The 20,831-nt window shown below is 38.9% G+C and overlaps 1 pseudogene; it reads left to right on the top strand.

Moving 5' to 3' along the window:
• The first annotated feature begins 19,318 nt into the window (after positions 1-19,318).
• Positions 19,319-19,548, top strand: LOC139078421 (UPF0729 protein C18orf32 pseudogene; annotated as a pseudogene).
• Positions 19,549-20,831: the final 1,283 nt, after the last annotated feature.

Below are 20,831 nucleotides of genomic sequence, written 5' to 3' on the forward strand. Positions count from 1 at the left end.
TTTCTATAGCAACCTACCTAAGTCACCAAGTCTAAAAATAGATGTACTTCCTTAAGTTCTGCCTTTGATCCCATATAACGTACTAAGGAAAATAGTACCAGAGGCTAACCTCCTTTTCTAACACTCCCTGCAAGCAGAAGCTAAGAACAAGGAGTGGAGCCCTAGACTAGAATTACCTCTCCTTATCCCCACGGGAAAGCAGGTCTCAGGAGGTGTCTTATAAAACCAAGGTTCACTCCACTTATTATCCATGTACCTATTTATACAGTCAACCATTCACTCAATAAATATTTACCACATCTTAACTGTTCTTGTGGCGGTTGGGAATATAAAGCATTGAAAGTTAGCTATGTCCCTGCTATCCCAGATCTTCCAATGTACTTAGTGACAGAATGACACATCCCAAAATTTCTGAATGAGTCCTGATTACAAATATTTTGCTACCTATAATATATTGTTACAGAATTTTTTTATTTTTCTTTGTTAAAAAACTGACAAATTAGTGAATACGTAGCTTATTAAATTGGAACACATCCTCTCATATGGTTAAAAAGCAAAACAAAACTTTTGAGTACTGCTAAACACTAAAACATACAATATGAGATTTGACACATGCAAAGCTTCTTAAAGAGACAAAATGGCTCCCAGGGCATAAGAAGTAGCCAAAATGATAGTATTGATACACTTGAAAAACAAAGGTGTCAGAAGAAATGAAGTGGTCAGAAAAGAAGCACAGAAAATGGGAAGCCAAAGAAGAAGTGATGTTAGTGCTTATTAAACATGATCCAGTAGAAGGCATCCAGATTCTGGAGAAGACAAGACATTCCACTGTTTTATTTCCTGCTGGTAAAACTGGAATGTTCCATCAAAACTGGAAAAATATCCCTTAAGTCTATCAGCCTATCTTGGCTTTGATTATGGGCTCTCCAAGCAATGTTTGCATTATAACCTGATTCCCCATATAGATTTCCTCTAGGTCAGTAATGTGCTGGCCAACAGACACAGATCATCAGTGAGCTTAGCAACTAGCCAATTGGACTCATCCTTGGACTTTTCCAAGCTCACAACCTAACAAAATATAATTTAACATCATAAACTGGTAAAAAAAAATATACTTCTTTTTATGTAAAGAAACTCACAAATTAGGAAAAAATGATCTGGCCAACTGTCTCAATAGTTGGTCTGGAAAAAGTGGTCACTATCCATATAAGGGACATAAATAACAGCATTCCAAAGCACTTAGAGACGAGTGACATGTAAATGATGCATACTTAATGCCGCAGGAAGTATGAAGAGGAAGAAATTATGTCTTACTGAGGAAATCCAGAAAAGCATCACAGAAGAGGTGGTAATCAACTGAGTCTTGAAGACAGCCGGGTGAGATAAGCAAAGACTGGGAGAGGTTAAGGAGATTTCAATAGAATAAAATACAGTGGTTGGAAAATGCACTGGACGTGCAGGGAATGGAGAGAAGACCAAACAAATTAGACATGAACTTAAAGTAAGACTAAGTTCAAATGGCAGCAGACCATGACATACGACTTTGTGGAGTCTTAATGTCACATGGCAGCAATGCCAAAGCATCTGAGCTTTCTGATGAAGGCAGAGACATAATGGAATGATACTCTAGGAATTAGGCAAGGTCTGAAAAAATATAAGCCATGGCTGAAAACTAAAAAGTTCTAACTACTAATAATTTACATTTTAGTGTATAAATAATGTGTTGACGTTTTCCACCCGGCTACCTGCATGAAACCAAGCTAAAATGAAAAGTGGAGGACTGAGAGCTTTGGAGTATCAGATCCTAGATCACAATGGTATTATTATAATACGGAGAAGCCACAGGAGGACACTAATCTTGGGCTACTTTATAATTTTGACTGGAACTTGCAAGCATCTCCTGCAGGGTCCAGGAAATGTTTTTGCAAGAAGAACCCTGTCTATTCATATTGCCATGAAGTCATTAAAAACTAGAATGCATTTGTGTTCTAAGTATTCAGTGAAAGGTTAGTATTGACAATACGTATCTACATGCAAAATATTTGGTGTGGAGTCAGAGAAACTCTGGCACTCTGAAAAACTGTTCATGCAATTAGGGAGTTGGAACAGAAGTAGAAAGGCAGTAAAACTTTTCTTCTTTGAGTTAAAAGTATGTTTTCTAAAGCAGATAGAATTTGGGGAGGAGAAGCTATTGTATTTGTCACTGTCTCTCAAAACCCAGATGTTTAAGACTTGGAGAATTGACTTGAAGGTAATTCAGTCTGTTCAAGAAAAAAGAAATATAATTGAAGTAAAGAATTCTCTTTCACAAAATCATCATATGTGAATCCTTGGGCTAGTTGCAAGTTTAACTTGTACACACTATTGGCCATGATGTAAAAAAACAAACACAAAAAAAACCCAGCTACTATTGCTAGGAAGGCTATTTATTTATTACCCAGGAAGAGTCATGGTGCTGCATAAATAAGGCACCCATTTTCAGTTTAGACTTTAAGCAGAAGATGGTATTAACAATAAGGGCATAGGAAGGCCTCTTCCATCTACAGTGTATAGACAACCTTCCCCTCAAGGAGAAAGGATAAACATGAGCAATAAAATGGATAGATCATTAGCCCTCAGGAGTAGAAAAAGATTTGTAGCATCATGTGATCTTTCTCAGAATTAGAAAGCAAAGATTGTGAACTCTCTGTCCTAAGTAATTAAGGCACAGGCATCACAAATAGAGATCCCAGCTAAGATGAGGCCAGGAGCAGAATGGAGCACACGGACAGTGGATGAGCCATGCCACCCCATTAGAAATTCTTTAGCTGTCTTGCTTAAAGATTCTAACTAGTTCCATAAGAGGAAGAACTGCATATTTATATCAAAATCTCCTGTGTGCCCTATGAATTGTAATTCACTTCAATAAGTGTAGATCACTTGTTTAAGGGATAAATAAATGCTACTTTTAACAGGTTCCATCAGATTTCACTTTCCCAGCCCCGGGTAACATTTCAGGCAGATCCTGTAACTTTCTGATCATTTACAGTTATAAGAATCACCTCACTTTGATCATTCATATTCACTTTATGGTATGAAGGTATTAAAATATCCAGTCCAATCTAAATTAAAACTGGAATTTCACGTCCTATTCAAAGCTTCTCCCCTTTCCTCACTCATTCCAAGAAATGAAGCGTGGAGACCTAAGCGGGGAAGGGAATGGAGACATATCTTTGACCATTTCTCCTGACCTATGCCTCCTTCTCCACTCACTGTGTGGCTTCTGGTTATTGCATGGCCTACAAGAGTAGAAGGAGTATTAGAAGGGCAAAAAGTTAAGCATGTCTGCATGCACTGGGTGGCTACCCTGCCTTACTATGGCCCACCCCATGCTGGGACAGTGGAAAGTCTGTGAGTTCTTCAGAACTATCCCTTTTGCCCTGAGGGAACCTTCACAATGTGGTTTCTTGACTTGGTTCATGCTTTCTCCTGAGCGCCTCTTGTCACACTTCCATAGGTACTACCTGAATAGGTCGCCCCACAGGCAGCCTCTGTAGCTGAATGATCCTCACCCCAGCAAGCAAGCTTCTTAGGTGAAGACTCTTCAAAATCATTCCATCCCTGTTCCTTTCCACTGCATCTACCTGGTCCAGGAGGAATATATATAACTACTTTCCTTAATAAATTATGGAAATGTAAGCTTTTTTTAATAATTCAATAATATTTCACTAATTTCAGACCAACACATATTCCTATTTGTGGGTAGTACATATTATATACTCTTAGCAGAAAAATTGTCTAAGACAGAGAGTGAAAATAATCTGGAAAGGAAGTAGGGGAAAAGGGAGTTAATATTTATGGAGGGACTTGTGTTGGACTAAAAGAGGAAGTGATTAGTTATATGAACAATCATCATTTGATTATCCCAGCAACTCGGCTTTTATGGGAACTTTTCTATTACCGTCCTGACATTTTCTGTGAACCGTACTCTGACATAAATATACACACATTTATTCACCTAGTGGCCGAGAAAATGAAAGCTGTAGGCACTCTTAGCCTCAGCCTTCCCTGTCATGTCTACTATAAAAGAGGGAAAATCATATGCAGCTGGAAAGAAGAATGAAGACGATCTGCAGAGGAGAGAGACAAAGAGAATTTTCTGGATTTGCCACAGTGCTTCCATCTCTGGTTCAAGCTGAGCCTGAGACTCAACTTCATTCTAACCGTCGAGTTCCAAGAGTCCCCCCACCCCCCGCCCATCCCCCACCGCTATCTTTATCTCAGGCTAACTAAGCCGGAATAGGTTGTCTTTAACCAAATCGCTCTTAACTAACATATCCACTCAATAGCTAAAGCTTGCAGGAAGTGAAGCAAGGATTCAAACCCAGGTCTGTATGATTCCAACATTTGTTCCAGTATCCACACCACCAAGACATAATGACAGGGTGTGGGGATGAGTACAAGAGCAGGTCTGGGATGTATAAACAGAACTGTAGAAGTCAGAACTTTGAAGTAATCATCTAAACCTACTCAGAAAGGAACAGATTCATATCTACTGAATGTTTCAGCTCTGCATCAAAGGGATGATCTGGATAAATTGACGAATGTTCACTAGAGACCCATAGAAGAAGATTAAAAAGTTGGGAAAGAGAAAAAGCACGTAGTATATATTGCCACTACGATTCAATTGATGCTTCATATCCTGCACCCAAACATTTTTCTCCTTATGGTCTTATACTGCTTTTTAATATTTTCTGAGTCTTAGGAAACGACAAGTGTTGGAAAGGATGTGGAGAGAAAGGAACCCTCGTATACTGCTGGTGGGAGTGCAAACTGGTGCAGCCACTATGGAAAGAAGCATGAAGCATCCTCAGGAAATTAAGAATAGATCTACCATATGATCCAGCTATCCCACTGCTGGGTATTTATCCAAAGAACTTGAAAACACAGATGCATAAAGATACATTCACCCATTTGTTCATCGCAGCCTTATTCACAATAGCCAAGACTTGGAAGCAACCTAGGTGCCCATCAAGGGATGAATGGATAAAGAAGCTGTGGTATTTATACACAATGGAATACTACTCAGCCATAAGAAATGATGAAATCCGACCATTTGTGACAACATGGATGGACCTTGAGGATACTAAGCTAAGTGAAATAAGTCAGAGGGAGAAAGTCAAATACCATATGATCTCACTCATAAGTAGAAGGTAAAAACAATGACAAACAAACGCATAGTAATGGAGATTGGATTGGTGGTTACCAGAGGGGAAGGTGGGGAGGGCAAAAGGGGTGATTAGGCTCACATGTGAAGTGATAGACTATAATTAGTTTTAGAGTGGTGAACATGATGTAATCTACACAGAATTCGAAATATATTACAATGTGCATCTGAAAACTATATGTTATAATCCAATATTACTGCAGTAAAACAAATAAATGAATATTAAAATATATATATATATATTTTTTTTCTGTGTCTTTGTCTTATTTCCCAAAATAGGGTATGAGCTTCTTGAAGTCAAGGCATGACTATTATACTTTTTGTTGTATTCAATAATCAATAAATACTATTTTAAATAAACTAAAATGAAAGACACACAGCTTGTTTAAACACAAGGGACTAAGAGGATAATATAATAACAGTACTGGTAAATAGGAATGTCTACACTGAGGGGAACTGACTTTTCCCCATCCCACAACCATGAGACAAGGAAGAATTCTCACACACTAATATGAGATACTTAAATTAGTGTTAGAGATAAGTTTCCAAATTGAAGCAATTGTTGTAGAAATTGTCACAGAAGGAAAAGTGTTAGAGATTCAGCTTCCTCATAGAAATATTTTTCATTGTCTAGGACAATTTTGTTTGGATCTTTCTAGTGTCTCACTTAAGAAAGAGTTATGGACTTCATGCCCCTTTTTCAAGTCTCTCCAAGAACTATGAAGACATCAGACAAGAGTAGAATTTCATCTTTTTCTCTCATTATAACATACTATATGAATATACCTAACATTTATGAATATTCGCATATAGAACTGAGATACTAAAAATCTATGTCTTTGATAAAAACCAGGCCTGTGAGAACAACCCCAAAGTAGAAAAAAAAATATTTTGAAGATATTTACCTGCTTACATCATCTAAAAGTTATGGGAACTGAGGGGAATCCTCGATACTTAAGCCAAAACATACTATAAACACTGTACTGCAATTTTGTTTCCAGCCACAATGAAGTAACTAGGAATATGTTATCCCTCTTACCTTAAGCAAGTAGAAAGCCAGTCAAAATACGTGAAACATCTCTTTTCAGACATTGTTCAACAGACAGCCCAAGACAGTGACCCCTGGAAGAAGGGAAGCAAATGAAATAAGCCCTGACATTGCCTGATCCTTTTGCCTGAGGAGAGTTTCTAGGCTACAAACAGGGAGCATCAGCCTAAACAGAGGCTTGTGATCTCACTGAGTTGAGGAGAAATGGTTCTGATTTCAGGGATTTCAGGGCAGCCAGAATTTGTGGAGTAAAATACCAGAAAGAAAGGAGCTACACAGAGAAACAGCTCTCGAGATTTGCAGATAAGTCCTTTCAACTTTGGCTGAGTACTGCTGTGTGCAAAGAGGTGTGCTAACTACAAAGGTCAGGGGAAGAATGCCAGAAAGGAGTGGGCAGAATAGTTTCCGGAGCTCCCAAGCGTCAGGAACAGTTCAGGTTTCCCAGCAGTCAGACAGGAGAGGCCTCCTAATTCACAGAGTCTTGGTCAGCGTCCTCAGAAGGTTACTGCCCAGACCAAACCAGCCTGGCTCCGAACCCACCCTAACAGAGCTTCAAAGCAAGGCTCAAGAGCATCCAGCAATTTGAAGTAACTTAACTGCATCCCAGAAAATCATCAACTATATTAAAGGAATACAGAAAAATCCAGGGCCCCAAAATGCAAAATTCAACATTTCCAACAGTAAATTAAAAATTGACCAGGTAAGCAAAGAAGTTGAGAAAGTAATGCCTCTCAACCAGGAGAGCAATCAAGTGAATTAGGAGAAACAGATCCAGAAATGATACCCATGATACAATTAGCAGACGACAGTGGAACAGCCATTATAAATACACTCTATAGGTTTAAGAACATAACAAGAAAAATAAAAAATATTTTTAAAATACAAATCAAGCTCTAGAAATTAAAAAATACAATATGTGAAATGAGAAATACACTGGATGGGATAAACAGTGAATTGGATGCTGAGGAAGAAAAGAGCACCAAACTCAAAGAGAGATTTTCTCCAAAATTAAACACAGAAGGAAAATAAGATTAAAAAATGAAAAGAGCTTCTGTGACCTATGGGTTGATACTAAGCAGTCTAAAATTGTGTAATTGGAGTCCCAGAAGGGCGAATCAGAAAAAAATCAAGAAATAATGGCCAAAATTGTTTTAAATTTGATAGCAACTATAAACCAAAAATCCAAAAAAGATCAATGAATTCTAAACAGAAAAAGAGATGAATAAAACTGTACCAAAGCATGGCATAAACAAATTGCTAAAATGAACAGTAATACTGAGAACATCTTGAAAGCAGCCAGAGAAAAATGGCACAAACATAAGAATGATGACAGACTTCTCATCAGAAACTATGAAAGCGAGAAAACTTTAAGGCACTGAAAGAAAGATAAAAACCAAACTATCAAACTGGAATTCAATTTCACCAAAAAATATTTTTCAAAAATTAAGGCATACTCTTTCAGACATACAAGAGTTGAGAGAATTCATTGCCAACAGACCCATTCCACAAGAAACATTAAAGGAAGGTATTGATGCAGAAGGAGAATGATACCAGATGGAAATTTGGATCTGAAATGTGGAAGAAAAACACTGGAAATGGTAAATATGTAGATAAATGTGAAAGAATTTTTTCTTATTTTTCAAAACTACTTTTAAAGATAATTAAATGTTTAAAGCAAAAATAATAATGACAGATGTGGAGTTTATAATACATGTGGAAGTAAAATGTACAAAAACGGTAAGTATAGGAGGGGGAATGAAATTATACTATAGTAAGATTCTTAAAATATATGTGAAGTGGTATACCATTATTTGAAGGTGGAATGTGGTAAGTTAAAGATGTATATTGTGAACCCACTAAAATAGAATAACAACAAAAAAAGATAGCGCGAATATACCAATAAGTGGAGATACAATGGAATAAAAAAATGCTTATTCCAAAATAAGAAAAGTGAATAAAGAACAAAGAATAGGTGGGACCAAAGAAAGAAAATAGCACAAAAACACGTTAAATATCGCTAGCCATTAAGGAAATGCAAATAAAAGCCACAACGAGGCAGTCCTACAGACTTTCTCAAAAGCTAAAATTAAAAAGATTCACTAGCAATATCAACTGTTTTTGAGGACATGAGTCACTAGAACTCTCATACACTGCTGGTTAAAATACAAAATCATATAGGGGCTGGCCCCGTGGCCGAGTGGTTAAGTTCGCGCACTCTGCTGCAGGCGGCCCAGTGTTTCGTTAGTTCGAATCCTGGGCGCGGACATGGCACTGCTCATCAGACCACGCTGAGGCAGCGTCCCACATGCCACAACTAGAAGAACCCACAACGAAGAATACACAACTATGTACCAGGGGGCTTTGGGGAGAAAAAATAAAATCTTAAAAAAAAAAAATACAAAATCATATAGCCACTTTGGAAAGTAATTTGGCACATTCTTATGAAGTTCACCAAACTTTTACCATACAACCTAGTAATTGCAGTTCATACATTCACACAAAGAACATATGTACTCAAATGTTCATGGCAATTTTATTCAAAATGGCCCCAAATTGGACACAGCTCAAACGTTCATCAAGAGATGAATGGATAAAGAAAATGTGGTAGCCCTATACAATGGAATACGACTCAGAAATAAACAGAAGCAAACTATTGATACACCTAATAATGCGAATGAATCTCAAAAGTATTTGCTAAATGTAAGAAGCCAGACACAAAAGAGTACTTACTGTATATTCCCATTTTTACATGATACTCTAGAAAGTGCAAACAAATCTATAGTGACAAAAAGCAGATTAGGGATTGCTTGGGTCCAGGTGTGGCAAATATGGGAGACAGGGGTAGAACGCACAGATTTATGCCAAACAGGCATAAGGAACATATGGAGGAAGTGAATATCTTGATTGCAGTGGTCATTATAATATGTATGCATTTGTCAAAACTTGTCAAATTGTACATCTTGAATGTATACAATTTACTGTGCATAAATTATACCTCAATAAGGTTGTTTTAAAAAGTGGAATGAAAGAAATGGAAATAAAGCAGTGCCAACATTTTATCAGTCAGAGGAATACCATCCCTTAGTCATCACTGATGGGCATTTCAAACCCAAGAAGTGCCATCCACTTCAGAGAGGTTCTGGAAACACAGGCCAAGTTAGAAACAAATGCATCAATGTTCCTAATTTTTAAAGGCCCTCTACAGCTTGCAATGCAATGTTTCTGACTCTGGTTTTGTTCTGCTAATTGTTCAGTACTGCCCCAAACACAGTAATCTATAAACTCTTTGAGAACAAGGACTGTGTCACATTACTTTCTTCCCATAGCATATAAAAAGAATCAAACGAATTGTTTGTTTTGTTTTTGTTTTGTTTTTTGAGGAAGATTAGCCCTGAGCTAACATCTGCTGCCAATATTCCTCTTTTTGCTGAGGAAGACTGGCCCTGAGCTAACATCCGTGCCCATCTTCCTCTACTTTATACGTGGGACACCTACCACAGCATGGTGTTTTGCCAAGAAGTGCCATGTCTGCACCCGGGATCCAAACCGGCGAACCCCGGGCCAGTGAGAAGCGGAACGTGCGCACTTAACCACTGTGCCACCAGGCTGGCCCCTCAAATGAATTGTTTGTTGAATACACTGTGACTAAATGAATAAATAAATGAATGAATAGAATGAATTTCTATGAGAATTTATAGTCCCAACACATCTCTATATACTATTTATCTCTTATAGGAAATGCTATCTATTCACCTTTAGTGATAGTAAAATATCATTCATTTGAGCACCAAAAATTTAGAATTTTGAAGAATTTGTACAGGCTGGGCTGAGGTTTATTTTGCATTGTTGAAAAAAAGTCATATGGTCAAACAATAGTATAGCGACACACCTTTATTTTGCATGTGATTTCAGAGTTTACAAATGGTTTTCAAAGTGTTAATTCATTTGAGCCATTTAGAAGTACTGCTTTACCAACAGGCAGTTTCTATCTGTAAATCACAGAATCTGTCAACACACTGAAGGAAAATTTCTAAGGACTTTTCTAATTTACACTTCATTAATCTGTTTTAAACAATAATGAGAGCGAGCGATCTCAACATGATTACATTTTAAATTACAGGTCAGAATAATAACTTTTACAAATGGTTAGTCTATATTACAAGATATTTCTTTGAAATATACTGGTGTTCTTAACTGACCATCAGTCCTCCTTCCGGAAACTCTCTTAGCTTCTGTGACTTTCTCTCTCCAGGATCTCCTTAGGTTCTGTGACTTTCTCCAGGATCTCCTCTCATCCCTTTGAACCATCCTTTCTGTTTCTTCCATAGGCTTATCCTCTTCCACCCATCACTAAATGCTAAAGTTGTCCAGGGTGTCACTATTGGCTATCTTTCCTTGTCATTCCATATATGTGCTCTTCCCGGGAAGTCACATGATCTTGGTATCTTCAACTCTCAGATGATGCTAAAATCTCTATCACCAGCACCCACCTCTCTCCTGAGCTCCAGAAAATGCCTTGAAGATAATCAAGCCATACCCCAATCAAACGGTTTTTTGCTGCTGTCTCTCTGTTTTATTTATTGGAATTTTCTTATACTCAGTTGACCAAGTCAGAAACTTGGGAGTCATTCTAAACAACTTCCTCCCCTCATCTTCCCACATTGTCTCACCAAGTACCAGTATTTCTATATTCCAAATGTTTTTGAAGTCCTTCCTTTCTGTGTCAGACACAAACCTCATGCACCTCGTCTAATTCCCTCAAAGGCTTCCTTCCCTCCTTTGGCCCCAACAGCATCCCAGCCCCAACCCGTCACTTGACCTTGAAGTCCCAAACTCAAAGCAGAGTCGACCACCTGCAAGCCCAGAGTTTTAGGGTCTCTGCCACTTTCAGACTTGGATGGAACACCACACCATAGAGTGTGGGATCTGGCACCTTACAGCAATGCCCTGTTGAAGGGGCTGGATAACCCAACTCAGAAGTGTGTTGTGTTAACTTTCCATGGGGTGAAAACAGAAGACAAGAGGGATCCAAACAAATAAATTTGCCTTCCTTCATCTCTTCCTGGACGACCTCTAGGCACAGTTCTTCCATATCCTGTAAGAAGTTCAACATGCTGAGCAACGCACCTGCCAGTTGACCTGCTATGTCCCCTCACAGTTTGTTGAAAGTGGTAACGACACAGTAAGATATCACTTGTTATCACTTCATATCTAGCCATTACGGTAACTCGTCACTACACATTGTACAGAGCCTGGCATATAATACACACTCAATAATGGAAGCTATTGGTATGATACTATGATATTATGGAACCAAAAAAGGCAATGCTATTGTTCTTTTCCTTTCTTATGAAGCCCAAATATTGTGTAAAAAACTATACTTGTTATGTATTAATTCATTTGTATCCATTTTATTGAACATAAGCCAAACATAACTTTCATAGAAAAAATCTGGAAGAAGATACCCAAATGTCAATGGTGATACTTTGTGGTGGGATTCTGTGTTTTTGTTGGTGTCATCATTTAATACAGTTTTCTAAAATTTACACATTTTCTGCAACAACATGTACACCATTCATAATAAAAAAGGAATTAATAAATCATAAATAATAAGATTAATAAATGACAAATAATAGACAGCTTTAATAAACAGCAAGAATAATCAATTCCAGTCTTACTTGTTTAATGAGATAGTTGGCATTTAACACAGCCTAAGCAGACTTGCTGCGAATTTTTGTAAGAACTGTTGGAGAGCTAAAAAGAGCTGGAAAAATACCATAACTACTGAAATAGCCTGAGGAGTTTGAAGTCCCCAGGTTGGGAAATCCTAAAGGTGTTGAAGTTGGGCATCTTATATAAGATTTGAACCCTGTCCTTAGTAATGGAAAACCAACCCCCCCATTAAAAGCCATGATGCCACTCTGGGCCATTTCCAATAGCTTCTTTGGAAAAGAAGAGAGAACCTCAAAAGAAGTGGTTGTTTTTGTTTTTGTTTTCTGAAAACAATGACCTACTTTGATAGTGATATTTTTAAGACTGTCCAGATGTTTGAAGTCAATAAAATGACTGAGCATATTAAATAGGATACTGCTCAGATTCTCAAGACTCAGGCCTCAAGCTGGTCTCTAAGTGAGGTCTCTGTCTCCAATTTCTATTCTGAGATTAAATAAATCAGCTAAAGGAATGACAAATTCTGGATTAGACGCTCTATACTGAAAAACAAACATGTATTTCCAGGTTTTCCCTATTTGAAAATTCTACCAGTTTGTCTTTTGGGGACTGAAATGAGGCTGACAGCAGATCCAAAGACAGAATGACAGCTGAACACGCCACAGAATATCTCCACGCTACTGAAAATGCTCTCCTGTGCCAGGTCACAGCAAGCAAAACTTCGTTTCATCATATTGCTCATCCCTTTACATAAATACCTCTCCAACAGGGTTTTATGTCTTGTTTCTTTGCTTTCTCTGCCTTAATCCTCTTTCCTCTCCTCTTCCACTTTACTTAATGAAGAACTGTATTTAATTTACGAACTGAAGCAATACAGGTCTCTTTCACAAAACTGCCCACACACCAATCTGCCAATGGGTCACTGCTATGACTGAACCCTGAGTCTGAGTTGCTGCCTTGGAACCTCAGTGTATTTTGCTTTCCCCCATTGTCTTCCTAAATGAAAGAAAAGTAAGTTGGAGCACTTACCAGTTAGGGAAATTATACATCCATTAAAGGAAAGAAGATGAAGAAATATTGAACACTTCCCAACTTTGCAAGAAACAAAGGGACTCTCACCACAGAAAAATACAAAGGGAAAGCCCCAAAGAGGGAACAAAAATCGTGAAAACAAACTTTCCAAAGTACCCAATCTCTAAGAAAGGTAGAGTATGTTATGACCAGGTCTTCATTTTGAAATACCTTTCTTGGGCGGCATCCTGGGGGTGTCCTGTCAGAACGTCTCCGCTGTGGGCTGACTTGGGGAAGGATGACGAGTTGAAGGGACAAAAGTTTCAGGTTTGGTCCAGCACATGCACACACTTCTGCCTGTCGCTGAAAGTGCTCCCTGGTGCCATTTCACAGCTGAAACATAAGAAGGTACTAATTTCCTCACCATTAAATTTTCATGAATGTTTAGTTTGCCATTTAGGGATGGAGAACTCAGGTCAACAGGGTTGTATTGGTGCTTATGTTTGAAATTAAACTAAACTCATCGTGTAAGTTCTATTCAGAGCAAATCTGGCTTCATCCCACTCTGTATGTGCTTGCCTTCTTCATTTTAAATGCCTTCCACTCCAGGGCTTTATCCTAATTACATATAGTGAGGGCAGTGGAAGCGAGTGATCTCTCAGAGAGGTGAGAAATACTGACCCCTAAGCATACTTGGTAAATTAAATGAGTAAATAAAGAAGATACTCCTACACCTGGCGTTCAAGTTTAAGCAGCAGAGCTACAGAGCATTCAATTCAGTAATCCATCTCCAATGTGGGGAAGCCTGGAGACATTGTATTCATTTTCTCAATTTCTCTGAAAATAAAACTTGCAGTAAGAGGAAATTGGTATTTTCTGGCTAAACTAAAAAAAATGTTTTTTCTATCAAAACTTCTTGTAGGAAGGTAGTAATCTTTCCTTTAAAATGATAAATTAAAAACATTTCCATCCTTGAAAAGGAAGAGAGGGACAAAAAGTGCTAGAATTTAATGCTGCAAAAGAGGCTGCCTTTTTGAGAGTGAGGACACTGGCATTCTCTGGTTACTTCAGTGATAGCCACTGACCTTGGCAAGAGGAAGCAGTGTTTTGAAATGGATCCTGGTGACACGTTTACACGAGAGCAGTTTTTGGCTTTACCTGTGCACAGATCTGACCCTTCGAGAGTATAAAGACTAGTACACAGAGTTTAGCCAAAATAGTGCATAGCACACTCAAAATTATGGCTTAAAACAAAGCTCTGTAAAGGTGATGTTCACCTAGTTTTTCCCTATTTGGACACTAGCTCTTAACTGTGATAGTAAGATTGGATACAGCTGATACAAGTACTTATATTTAAAGAGACCAAGAGTTGTTCTTTAACCGGGGAATTTATAAAGAGACAAAGAAACTTTGTTGCAAATCATCGGACTTCTAATTTAGAGTGAGAACAAAGTGTAATTTAATTTATATTAACTTAAATATAAACATATGAAATAGCTCTAAATACTGTTCCAACAAAAACCATAATAAACATGAATAAATTAGCAAAAGCTGTTCTGCAAGCCTTGTATCCAGAAAATTATAAAAGTAATACTTAGTAAAATATTAAAGGCAGAAACCATAAAAGAAAAAAATAGCTGAATTCAACTACATTAAAATAAATAATTCCTGCTCATCAAAAGATGTTTCACAGAAACTAAGGAAAAGTAGAAGATATTTACAACTCACATAGCACTTTGTAACAGTATAAAAAAATAACTTCCACCTATCAACAAGAAAACAAGCACCCCAAGAGGAAAAAAAAATGGCAAAAGATTTGAACAAATGCTTCAAACATAAAGATATAAAATAGCCTATAACCCAATAAAAAATGAACGAAGACATGAAGAGTAATTCCACAGAAGAAGGAAACACAACAGAAAGAATCAATAGACGTATGAAGACAGGCCCAACCTCATCTAGAGAAACACAAATCAAGGCCACCAGTGGTATGGGTATGTTGGTTGACAACCTTGGGAGTTCCCCAGGAGAAATTTGAAATTGGCCCTTGTACATGGAGGGCAAAGAGAGACCCAAGAAAGAAGCAAACCACTCCAGATTGGTAGGTGGTGGTTTTAATAAGACTCTTTAAAATTTTTAGTTAATAAGAAACATTTATTTATTTATTTTTTATTATTTTTGCATGTGCATGAGGACGCTTGGCCCTGAGCTAACATCTGTTGCCAATCTTCCTCTTTTTGCTTGAGGAAGATTGTCACTGGGCCAACATCTGTGCCAATCTTTCTCTATCTTATGTGGGATGCTGCCACAGCATGGCTTGATGAGCAGTGTGTAGGTCCATGCCCAGGAACTGAACCCACGAACCCTGGGTCACCCAGATGGAGCATGGGAACTTAACCACTATGCCACCAGGTGTCCCTAATAGGAAACTTTTACTAAGAAACTTACTTAGGAGGCTTGTCTTGAGCTGTCTCAAGACGAGTAGATCTCTGCACCTGGGCAGCAGAATCTTAAAAGTTTATCTAGAGGCCTTGATGGGGTTCATGGATACAGTCCAGATGGTCTCAACAACACATTACTTTCTCTAGGCTGCATCCTTGAGGCAGCTTCTGGTACAGGGAAGGCAGGCAAGAATGGGGGAGTGGGTGAGGAGCCTCAGATCGCCCGGGGCCAGCTTGAGGGTCAACCAGCAGTCGTGTTCCCTCGATGACCTCCTCCAACAGTCCATACCTTGTGACTGACTCTTACAATCTTATATGTTCCCCCTTTTCAGCGATGTGCCCTGAGAGGTCAGCTAATGGTTTCAGTAGCTCAGAGAGGGCTCATTTGGTGGGTATATAGCTGCACTTCAGGCAGGTACCGCAGCAACAACATAGGCACGTGCAAGAGAAAAAACAGACTAAGATAATGTAACTAGCAATTTTTTCCACCAAGAGCCCCATAATCCAAACCACTGATTTATTAGGTCCCCTAGGCTAGGGGTCGGATCACGTGTATCCTCGTGTGCTTTAATAAAGATGACACATTAGTAGACTCATCAGCTATGAACACACAATGTTCTGCTTGGATAATGGCACAAGTTTCTCCTTGTAAGGCAGTCATAAGGTCCTAGGCCACCCTGTTTTGGAGGACAGCTTTTCTCAATAGAGACATTTCACTGTTCAGCAAGGACAGGCTTTGGTGGCTATCATTTAAGGTTTTCTGGGTGAATTTAGTAACAGCTTGTGTGTGTGCCATAATGTCCTCCAGGCCAATGGAGGGAACAGAGGTCAATGGTGGCCAGAGGATCTTATCAGTGGAAAACAGAACATGCCCATCTGGCCTGCAGGAGGAATTCCACCTCTTAGTGTTCCATTCAGGCTTTGTCACAAGTGCTCGGTCCTTAATCCAAGACAGCTTACACCCTCCTAACTTTGCAAAATGGCATGCTAATGTCTCCAACTTATTACTTGCTCTCCCACCTTGTCTGCTAGCTAGCAGAGTGGAGAACACCCACATGACCTTCTCTAACCTCAGCTCTTCGTCCAATTTCTAACTCCAGCCTCAGCTTCTAATTGGGCATTGGTGGCCAGCTGAACCACCCACAGTAGAGACCAGCCCACTGCAGCAGCCATTCAGTTCTCTCCTTTGCCACAGTGTGCTACATGCAGTTCCTCAAACAAAGGCATTAAACCAGCAGGTGTTTTTAGGGAATCCCCATACTTATGCAGTGGTCCGCAAACATCTAATATACAGGCTGCCCTCCCATGAATAAAGGTCAACGGCCAGCCTGAGATTTTCCCCACAGATGCTTCTTTCCCCAAATCCATTCCTTCAGTCTCCTGCGTGGCTTGCCAACTATTGGTTCATACCCTTAGAAGTTCCCTGGGTGAAGTATGAAAACTGGCATCTATACACGGAAGGCAAGGAGAGACCAAAGAAAGAGAGAGACTACTTCAGATTGGGAGGTGGCAGTTTTAGTAAATAGGGAAACTTACATCTGAGGCTTGCCTTGGGTGGTCACAAGACAAGTAGATCTCTGCACCTGCACGCCAGAATCTTAAAGGTTTGTGTAGAGGCCTCAACTGGGCTCCATCACGTATTCAGTCCAGAAGGTCTCGACAATACCTTACTCTCTCAAGGCTGCATCCTGGAAACAGCTCCAGCTGTGAGAACGATGGGTGGAATGTACATCCCAAGGAGAGGGGAGGCGGTAAGAAGCCTCTGCTTGCTCAGGTCCAGCTCATGGGTCAACCAGCAGTCATGTCCTCTTGATGACCTCCTCCAACAGGGTATTAATTTTCACCCATTTGGCAAAATTAGTAAATCTGACAATACCAAATGTTGGAGAACTAGGATAAATACGATCTCTTATATGTGGCTTATAGGAGTAGAAATTAGTTCAACCACTTTGGAAAACAACCTAGTAATATTCCGTAAAAAGGAATTTTTGCTAAACTTATGACTCAGCAAATTTACTACTAAGAATATACACAAGAAACTCCTGCACATGTTTATGAAGAGGCAAATGCTATTCATATTATCAGCACTGCTCATAATAGGATAATAATAACAAAACTTTGAAAAATATATAAAAATATAAATTACGGAATATAAAAATTATGGAATATTCACAAAACAGAATGTTATGTAGCAATAAAAGTGAATAAATTAACAAATTGATTCCAAAAATTTGCATATAAATATAAATAACTTATATTGAAAAAGCAGAAAATAGTTGGAGGACATATACTACCTAACCTCAAGACTTAAAGGAACAAAAAAATACCCTTAAAAAGATAGAAACAACCCCGAAACACACAACAACAAGGATAAACCTCAGATAGCTTATGCTAAGTGATAGAAGCCTGTCTCCAAAGGCCACATACTGTATAATTCCGTCTATACGACATTCTGGAAAAGGCAAAACTACAGAGACAGAAAACACATCAGCGGTTGTTGGGAGCTGGAGGGATCGACCACAAAGAGGCACAGGGAATTTTTTGGGTGACGGAGCTCTTCTATATCTTGTTTGTGGTGGTTGTTACACAAATATACGTGTTTGTCAACACTCGTAGAACTGTACACTTAAAAGAGTGAATTTGTGACGTAAGAAGTATATCTCAATAAATCTGACCAAAAAGAAAAATTAGAAACTGATACCTCTTGGGTTAACTTTGGCTGCAGTTATTTTTCTCTGCCTATATGGAGTCTTTTAAAAATGAAATTGACAACAGAAAAAGAACATTTCATATAATTTTTTGGATTTCTAATTTTTTTTTGAAAAGATTTGACAACACTGTGACCACATTCTTACATGGCAATACGCCTCTGTAGCTAAGCAGTCTGCTTTTTGATCCACAGTCATGAGTCAATCTCTACCTGGTGGTTTTGCTGTTTTGCTGTTATGGCGTAGCACCTGCCCAATCCCTGGAGACAGCAGTGTTTAAGCCCATGACTTAGGCCCATTTCAACTAATACCTTTAGTAGCATGATCTGTTACTGGCCATAAATAAATCGGTCTGTAGGAATAGAACAGGCAATGTTGGCAAGAGATGGGGAGATAGGGACTGCTGAGATCTTATAGTTAGTACATAGATCATAAGAGCCTGGAGGAGAGGATTTGTGACTTAAGACTGATATACAGGAAATTACAGCTGAGCGTTTTATCTGAAGGAGACAAAAGTATAGCCACAATTTGCGTGCTACTTCATCTATCTCATGGAAGTCTTAGTCATCAGAATCTAAAAGCAGGGATATTAGAATGTAAGAGTAAGCACATTTTTATTTTCAATAGCAAGCATAGTGCCTCATAGATAATAAGCAGTCCATAATTGTTGGCTAGAAGGAAAATGAAGAAGACTAATAGGTGAACGATCCAAGCAGGGCCTACCGCATGGTTACAGTATCTAAGCCATCACACAGGACCCCAGGAATAGAAGGGCACCATGCTGGATTTAATGCTCTGCTATTGCCATCTTGAAATTCTTAATAATTTTTTAACAAGAGGCTCTACATTTTCAATTAGCATTAAGCCCCACAAATTATATAGCCAGTACTAAACTTGGAGGCATCACTGATCTTTCTCTAATGCAGGACAGTGAAGAGGAACTCCTTTTGACACGGCACATCCATTTGACATTGTCATAAAGGTCTAAGAAACCGAGAGATGCACAATTTCAAGTTATAAGACCTAACTGAGGTGTGTTGACCAACCACAGCAGTAACAGATACACCAAACTAGAGGATGGCAATCAGACGACATGGCTATTTTCGAGTTGACAGATTAGACAGCACTGAAGAAGGGGGAGAAAAAAAGCAAGAATAGAAGTAGTGCCTACAGGGAAGGGCAGCCATTTCCACTTGGGCTTGGTAGTTGCGGTTGAGGAGCCCAAGCCTAGACAATGGTGTGCATTCCTTGTATCGTCATTCCAGTTCCGCTCTGGATCTACGAAAAATTCCTAGAGCCGTTTATATACCCCCTTATTTCCCCCTTTCTTAGTTGTATGTGGCCTAGAAAAGCTATATGAGAATCCAGGGATAAAAACAAAGGCAAAAGAGACTGTAAGGTGCAGACATGAATGGATTACCAACAAAAGGACCAACAGGAATCTCTGATAAAAAGAAGGACTAATGGGATTGTCGCAAAGGATCTCATTGTTTTAAAAATGGACCTGATGAGGCTGGCCCCGTGGCCGAGTGGTTAAGTTCGCGTGGTCCACTGCAGGTGGCCCAGTGTTTCGTCGGTTCGAATCCTGGGCGTGGACATGGCACTGCTCATCAAACCACGCTGAGGCAGCATCCCACATGCCACAACTAGAAGGACCCACAACGAAGAATATACAGCTATGTACCGGGGGGCTTTGGGGAGAAAAAGGAAAAAATTAAAAAAAAAAAATGGACCTGATAATATGAAGCACCTTCTTTATAATTGTCTCTGACCTTTTTCTCTGAGATCAGAATTCGGGATAGATAGTTTCAATTTACCTGATACTAATCAGAAAACACACGGTAGTATTTATATTTTAAATATATTTAGTTATATTTAATGACCTCATTCCTGGGTTCCTTTTTCATTAAAGTAGCTCATTTCTATTACTGCAGTTTTAATAATATGGATAAATAGAAGGTTTGTGCCACTAGACACTGTTACTAAATCAATACCTACAAATCCGTGGGCCTCTAGCTTTTATTCAGGCTCTTCCAATTTGAGTAGAGTACAATTTTACTGTGAAACAGTGTGGTGAGACTGTGCAGTGAAATGAAAGGTCATTTTGGAGATGATAATGACTTGAAATATAAAGATATCATTACTGTCTAACACAAGGGAGCTGCTTATCCATGAAAATAGTAATTACTATTTATTGCTCTAAGGAAGATAGAGAAGACAGGAAAATACAAACTTCTTTGAAAAAGTGGAACACCTTTTACGTAAATGTCTAATGTAAATCTTTTTCTTAAATGGACTTTCTGCCTTGAAGGAAGTCACATTCTTTTTTTTTTTTTTGAAGATTTTATTTTTCCTTTTTCTCCCAAAGCCCCCCAGTACATAGTTGCATATTTTTAGTTGTGGGTCCTTCTGATTGTGGCACGTGGGATGCTGCCTCAGCATGGCCTGATGAGTGGTGCCATGTCCGCGCCCAGGATTCGAACTGGCGACACCCTGGGCCACTGAAGCCGAGCACATGAACTTAACCACTCAGCCACGGGGCTGGCCCCTCTAATGTATATCTTAAAGTTCTAATCCTTGTTGCATTTCTTCTAGTCCTACAAAATGTATTAAATATTCAGCTTAAAAAAAAAAAAAGAAGTAGTGCCTACAGCCTTAAAATAAACAAAAAATAGCTAGGATGGAAAGAACTGACACTCAAGTGTACGGGTTTGGGCCGTATCCACAAACACAATTGTGACCACCAC

The sequence above is a fragment of the Equus przewalskii genome, chromosome 22 (genome assembly GCF_037783145.1).
Source record: "Equus przewalskii isolate Varuska chromosome 22, EquPr2, whole genome shotgun sequence".
Classification (NCBI taxonomy): domain Eukaryota; kingdom Metazoa; phylum Chordata; class Mammalia; order Perissodactyla; family Equidae; genus Equus; species Equus przewalskii.